A 6,490-nucleotide genomic window follows, 5' to 3' on the forward strand; every position below is an offset into this window, starting at 1 on the left:
GAGATTGGGATCCAAGGCAAGGTTCTCAATTGGCTAAGAAGTTTCATTTGTGGTAGTAAACAATTAGTTACGGTTGAGGGATCGCTTAGTGACATACATGATGTCAAGTCTGGTGTCCCTCAGGGCTCCATTTTGGGTCCTCTCCTTTTTATTATCTTCATTGCTCCGCTTCAGAAGCTTGGTAGTAGTAATGTCAGTATCTCTTCTTATGCTGACGATACAAAGTTAGTTTCTGGTAGGAATGGCCAAGATTCCAGTAGCCTTGCAAAGGACTTAGATCGAATCTACTCTTGGGTAACTGAGAGTAATATAGCCCTGAACGGAATGAAATTCCGCTCAATGACATTTGGGTCAACTCCTTTACATACTCCACTCGTAGATACTGGAGGTAAAGATATTGAGCAGGTCTTATCTATGGAAGATCTAGGTGTAGTCCTCCAAAATAATGGAAAGTTCGATAAGCATGAAAGTGGGTAAGGCTTTTCAAATGTGTGGTTGGATATATCGCACGTTTAAGTCCAGAGATAGCATCACGATGGTAACTCTGTACAAGTCGATTGTTCAGCCACATCTTGAATATGCATCACCCATTTGGGCTCCAATGAGTTCAGCAGGTTTGCAAAAGGTCGAACAAGTTCAAAGATGTTTCACTAGGAACATCACAGGATTGAGAGAGCTCTCATATTGGGAGAGGCTAAAAAATTTGGGACTGTACAGTGTTCAGACAAGGTACGAAAGGTATCTGATACTGTACGTCTTCAAAAGTATCCATGAGCTTTGTCCCAACCCAGGGTTTAGGGTCAATTCTTGTGACCGTAGAGGCTTAATGTGCGTTTTGAGAGCACCTTCAAGCTTAGAGAATCCAGGCTAAGTTCGAACAATGAAGTCCACATCTCTTCTTTCTCGGGCTCCATCATTGTTTAATTTGCTTCCCTCTGATATTCGTAGGGAATACGTAGGCTTGTTGATCCGGTAACATCTTTCAAGTTAGACTTGGACAAATTTTTAGGGCAGATCAACCCTACGTTCAAGTACTAGCTTGGTCTGCCAACTCAAATTCGTTGGTAGACCAAATATCATATAAAGATTGAAAGGTAATAAATAGATGAATTATAACCTTTCATTTTAATAGTACTGGGATTACATTCCCTGTAGCGGTTAGAAAAGCCCGTGAAAAACCAAACAAAAAAAAGAGCCACAAATCACGGCGTCTTTTAACTTCTAGCATTAGCAAACCATGATCGGCTTTTGTCAAGGGCCTTCGACTAGTCATAAAAGATCATATTCTAGTTAGCACAAAGTCACCAAAGTCAAGAGTCTACGTGACATAACCTTGAAAATGAATTGGTTTGCTGTGCACGAGCGTTTTGATAAAAAATCCTTGTCGGTCTCAAAAATATCGCCCCTAATCCTTCACTTTTCTTTTAGATAAGAGATTCCGTGGTCTAGCACGATGTGATTGCTTATGAAATTGATATGTAATTTGGTGGGAGTCTTTATCCTCACCTTTATGGATGGGTGTAAATTTCGTCACCCTTCAGTCTTCTTGATCACAGTCATGCAATATCGACATATTAAAGATCACAATGAGAGGGAGAGTCTCCTAGTGTCTTTATGACAACTGACTCGATCCCATCTGGCACATAAGCACCTCCATTCTTCAACATATTAATTGCACCCTGGTCCTTGTTTGCGTAAATTAATATTTGCGATACTGATTAAGCAGGTTTGACGGCATGCATTTCAATTGAGTCAGTGTTGGTGTGACTTATCACGGACGAAAACTGTGAGTTTAGTTGGTTGTTGTTGATCTTGTTAATGAATTTATTCTCTTATTTCGTTCCAATAATGGGGGTCTTCCCTCGAATTAGTAGTTTGGCCATGTCTAAGATGTTTGAGTGAAGGTAGACTTCCGAATCAAGAATTGGTCCGATGTGTCTCTACGATTCTTGAAAGTTATTAACGTAGCCATAGGAGGCTCATTCATTATTTTTACTTTTTGAACTTCTCCAACACTACACCCTTGTCATACAAATTGGTTAAAAGTGAATAATTATTCCCTTGCTTTTCAGGTGCTACGTGATGTTCCTATCGAGGTGACCTTGAGTGGGTCAGGAAGAATTGAAGTAACTCAAGCATTTACTCCGACCGACACGAACAAAAAAATGCTCTTTCTTCTTCTTGGTGCAACAGAGTTCGTGGGGGTGGTAAGTTCAAGAAGAAAAAATCAACTGAAAAATGTCGAAAGGAGACAAAAACAAGTTATAAATGGGATGGGTCCGGATATGACTCTTTTCCTTGTTTGCTTTAACCTACTTAATCCGTTTTCTATTTGATGCTTCCCCAGACAGAACAATAGAAACTTTATTTCACTGCCTTTTTCCGACAAGCAATATATATTCCGTGATGGGTTGGCATTTACGCAACGAGACTTTGCTTGGGAGAGCAAAGAATGTTGGTGGAGTCTTAGATTGCGTAGTGTTGTTGCTTGTGTGACTTATGGCCAACTCCTCCCTAATGTGCATATGTGTGACCTATTGTGATTGTACTGCCTTCACTAGTAGCTATGAATCGATGCTCTTGCTCATTCAAGTTAATCTAGTCATTTAAATAAAAATCATACTTGACAAGAATAATGTCAGTCAGTCGGTAAACCGGCTGCTGCCCACCCAATGACTCTCCCCGTGGAAGGTGATGGAGTGTGTTAGGTGACTCTGACCCTCGCCCTGTCAGAGGGCAGAAGCTTTGTGCTCGTGACCCAGATGGAACGGTAACCACAGATCATATAAGGACATGGTTTTTGACTGTAACCCATCCCGATGGCGCCTTGGGTAATGGTTCAGAGTAGGCATCAACCAATGGGCAAAGGAAAGAAATCTTCATCCCTAAGTAGTAATGCCTGAAATCGACTTTGAGGGAATTTCTGCCATTTTTTACCATGCCTTGGCAGAAAGTGGCAGTTCATCTCGACTTTGCCACGGCCTTTGACAAGATAGATCATGGCCTTTTAGTTAGAAGGCTCCATGAGATTGGAATCCAAGGCAAGGTTCTCAATTGGTTACGAAGTTTCATTTATGGTAGGAAGCAATTGGTTAAGGTTGATTAGGGTCACCCTTAGTGACATACATGATGTCAAGTTTGGTGTTCCCCAGGGCTCCATTTGGGGTCATCTCCTTGTCATCCTTCATTGCTCCGCTTCAGAGGCTTGGTAGTAGTTATGTCAGTATCTCTTTCTATGCTGATGATACAAGATTATACGGCCATTCCTGAGGGTGAGGAAAGAATGAATGATGACTGTGAAAACAGAACAGGAATATCTCTTCACACGCTGTTGATGTAATCCTGACATCCTTGGTCAAAGTATGAGTCTTTGACAACATATTCTAAATTATAAATAGAATTCCAAATTACAACCATTTGCCATGCCATGGCTTTTTTTGGGACATTCATGAAACGGATATGAGCGAGTTGTTTGAGTGCTTTTCTTTGGTATTTTGGCGCTGACTTTTGATTGGGTCAAACGAAAATTCCCTCGACCCAATCAAACCAGAGGTGCTTGGGGCTAGATTGAAAAACGTTTAGGGCAGACCCAAACCTGGGTCGCGTTTGTGAACGTTTGTGCCGTTTTGACGGGGCTTATGTTGCACTTTCATCAAGATGGTGAAAACATTCAATGAAAAAGAAGGAACAAATCTCAGTTCCGGCTGTTATCCAGAGATATCATGATTACTCGGCATTTATAAACTTTGTATTCTCCTGTCTCTATTCTCTCTGATTTAATTGGCTGAGAAGTTTTCAGCAACTTTGCCCTTTGCACACAAATTCCCTGTTCTGTTATCCTCTCTCACATTACCTCTACTCTTTTGTCGTTACGTTTATGTTTGAGTTGTCAAAACAATGAAAAAATAATGAAAGGAAGGGAGAATGCATGGATTCTGAGGCTCTCGGCGAAAGCAATACTGCCGTTCTAGCTAAACAATATGCTCATTTTAAAGTCTACCGCGAGGGGGGGTACCTTTCAAATCAATTGAATTAGTATTGTAGAGCTGAGAGCAAATTAAGTCATTCTACATTCATTGTTAAGGTGTACCAGCCCTGGTCCCCACAATCGTATGATTGTGGTGTCAGTTTTTCATTGAAAGACTCGCGTTAATCAATAGACAAAACCAAAATTCAATTGACAAGGGCTCGTCAACAAAAGTGGGGATCATTTTGAAAATTCGTCATTTGGATTCCAGCAACTTATAGGTCTACCATCTCTTATGAAGGACATTTCAGTGACCTAATGCGATATGAACAGATAAGAGTGCGCAACTCAACCGCCGGGTAGAGGTCTCTATGTATTTCATCTTTTTGCATAACTCAACGCAGTCTCCTGCAGCTTATGAATTGACCAACTTATTGTCACCTTTTACCTATAATCATGTCTTTACAACAAATTACTGAGAAAGATAATGAAGATAATTCGTTTTCTTATGATATGCCCACAGGAATCGTATGGGGTGACATTGACTTGGACGAAGACTGTGGCTGATTTGGACCTCGCCCTGTTAGAAACGAATTGTAATTGCCTATATGTCTTGTCTAGACTGGAAGGCGAATGCAATCTGGATTTATTAGCTGCGGCCGCTGGTGATATACCCACATTGGACGGAATTGAAGTAGGGGTTGTTTTTCCTCCCCCAAACCCATCCATAACTCCAAAGAATTCCTTGTTGTTGTGAAAAATCCCGAAAGGTAAGTGTGCCATAAGTTCAAGAGCTCGTCTTGGCTGCCTTTATAGTTGCTTTAAGGTGCAAAATGTTACGACAATATGTTTTGTTAGTGACAATATTGTTTTGCAATTGAAGACAAACTTTTCTGCTCCAAAAGTAACGGTATCGGTAACGATAAGGGTAACAGTAACTTGATACATTTTCTAAAAAGTGATGGTTTCTAACTGTTCAAGAAGGCCTTGTATTTAGGGCATGCAATGGGCATGGGACATTGTGAAATCTTTGGCATTTCTGGCAAGGAGGGGCCTTGCACTTTCCAAAATCATGCTTGATCAGACACTTAAAACATAGGCGATTTACGCGAGTTAACTGCCAGCTGGCGGACGTAGGGTAGAGGGCCACCTTTTTGCACTCTCTTAAATGTCTATGAGCTGGCTCATCACAGAACGGGCACTTGTCGTGGCTGGACGTGCGTACATCATTAAAGACACGCTCATACTTGGGCTGCTGATGAGCTTTCCATGATCCCTTTGAGATGGATGGCCGCTCTGGTCTTCTTTCTTCTTTCTTGACTTTGTTTTGCGTCTTCAACTCTGTAGCGTCAAGGAGACTTTCATTCTTTATGGTATCTTGTCCCTTTTCCGACACTTGAGCTGACAATAAACCCACCTGTGGGGAAGAAGATCTCTCGAAGTATTCTTGCATCTTCTCTGGCTTGCTGCTTGAGGGTTGGGTCGGTATTTCGGCGTCTTCATACAGGTTAATGACAAAAATTAGGAACTCTGAAAAGTCTGTCATTGTTACATCCTGTCCTCGTTTCTCCATTTTCAAGACCTGCTCACTCCATCTCAGTCTTACTTCGTTCGGCAGCTTCTTGGTAATTGGGTAAAGCAACATTGGTGCAAGTTCTTGAGTACTTTTGTCAATCAGCTTGAAAAGGGTCATGCAGCTGTTAACAATCACCAGCAAGTCAACTAAATCGACATTTCTGTCCTTCAATTGATCTAGATCATCCAATATTTCTCTAATAAGTCTGCGAGGGATTCCATAGATTTGATGCAAACTCCGTATAGCATCTTCATATGTACCATGTGCAGACGAAAGTTGTAGGGCTCTTCCAGTTAAATGCCTCTTCAAATACGCGAGCTTGGTGGCTGAGTCCAGCTCTGGTCTCTCTTGATATACATCGCGAAAAGTCGGCCACCACTCATAGAATTGTCTTGCGCTCTCTCCCTTGAAAGTTCCGACCTCTAGCACTGGTAGTGGATAAGTTGATTGAGATCTGCTGGCTTTTGAAGCACACTTGTCACTCCTACCCCAAAACGCATCATCTTTCACGGGTGGTTCGAGCTGTTCTACGGAAACAAAGGCTTCCCCCGGTGTCCTAAATTGCACTTTACTTGGGTCCAGATTCGTCCTCATCTTTCTGGTTTCTGATAAAGCTCCACTCAGCGACGTGATGCCTTCAGTTAACGTTGTCGTTCTGGGATTGGACATAGCAATGTTTTCTCCAACTGTCTATATTTCTTTCTTTGAAATTCCTCACTTACAGTACAATCTTGCGCCAATTTGAAATCTTGAGCACAGTTCTTTCGACTTATGGAAGTTTTGAATTGCTCCCGGCAAAAGAGAAACGTGTTGAATCTGGGCGAACTATTCAGCAATCAACCCTACACAAGTAATAGCACCAAACAGAAGAGCTATGTAAATCTATGGTGCAAGCCTATCATTCGCTTTCACAAAATGTGCAACTCAAGACACAAAATCAACTCTTG

At 41.6% G+C, this 6,490-nt stretch overlaps 1 long non-coding RNA gene across 1 annotated transcript in view; it reads left to right on the forward strand.

Annotated features, from left to right (window-relative positions):
- The first annotated feature begins 4,186 nt into the window (after positions 1 to 4,186).
- The window catches only part of LOC131877906 (uncharacterized), a 5,365-nt gene continuing 3,061 nt past the window's right edge, over positions 4,187 to 6,490 (forward strand). The window contains exon 1 of the long non-coding RNA XR_009372927.1: positions 4,187 to 4,737. This is a non-coding gene — a long non-coding RNA (uncharacterized LOC131877906). The remainder of the gene's footprint in view (positions 4,738 to 6,490) is intronic.

Source organism: Tigriopus californicus, chromosome 3, assembly GCF_007210705.1.
Source record: "Tigriopus californicus strain San Diego chromosome 3, Tcal_SD_v2.1, whole genome shotgun sequence".
In the NCBI taxonomy this organism is placed as follows: domain Eukaryota; kingdom Metazoa; phylum Arthropoda; class Copepoda; order Harpacticoida; family Harpacticidae; genus Tigriopus; species Tigriopus californicus.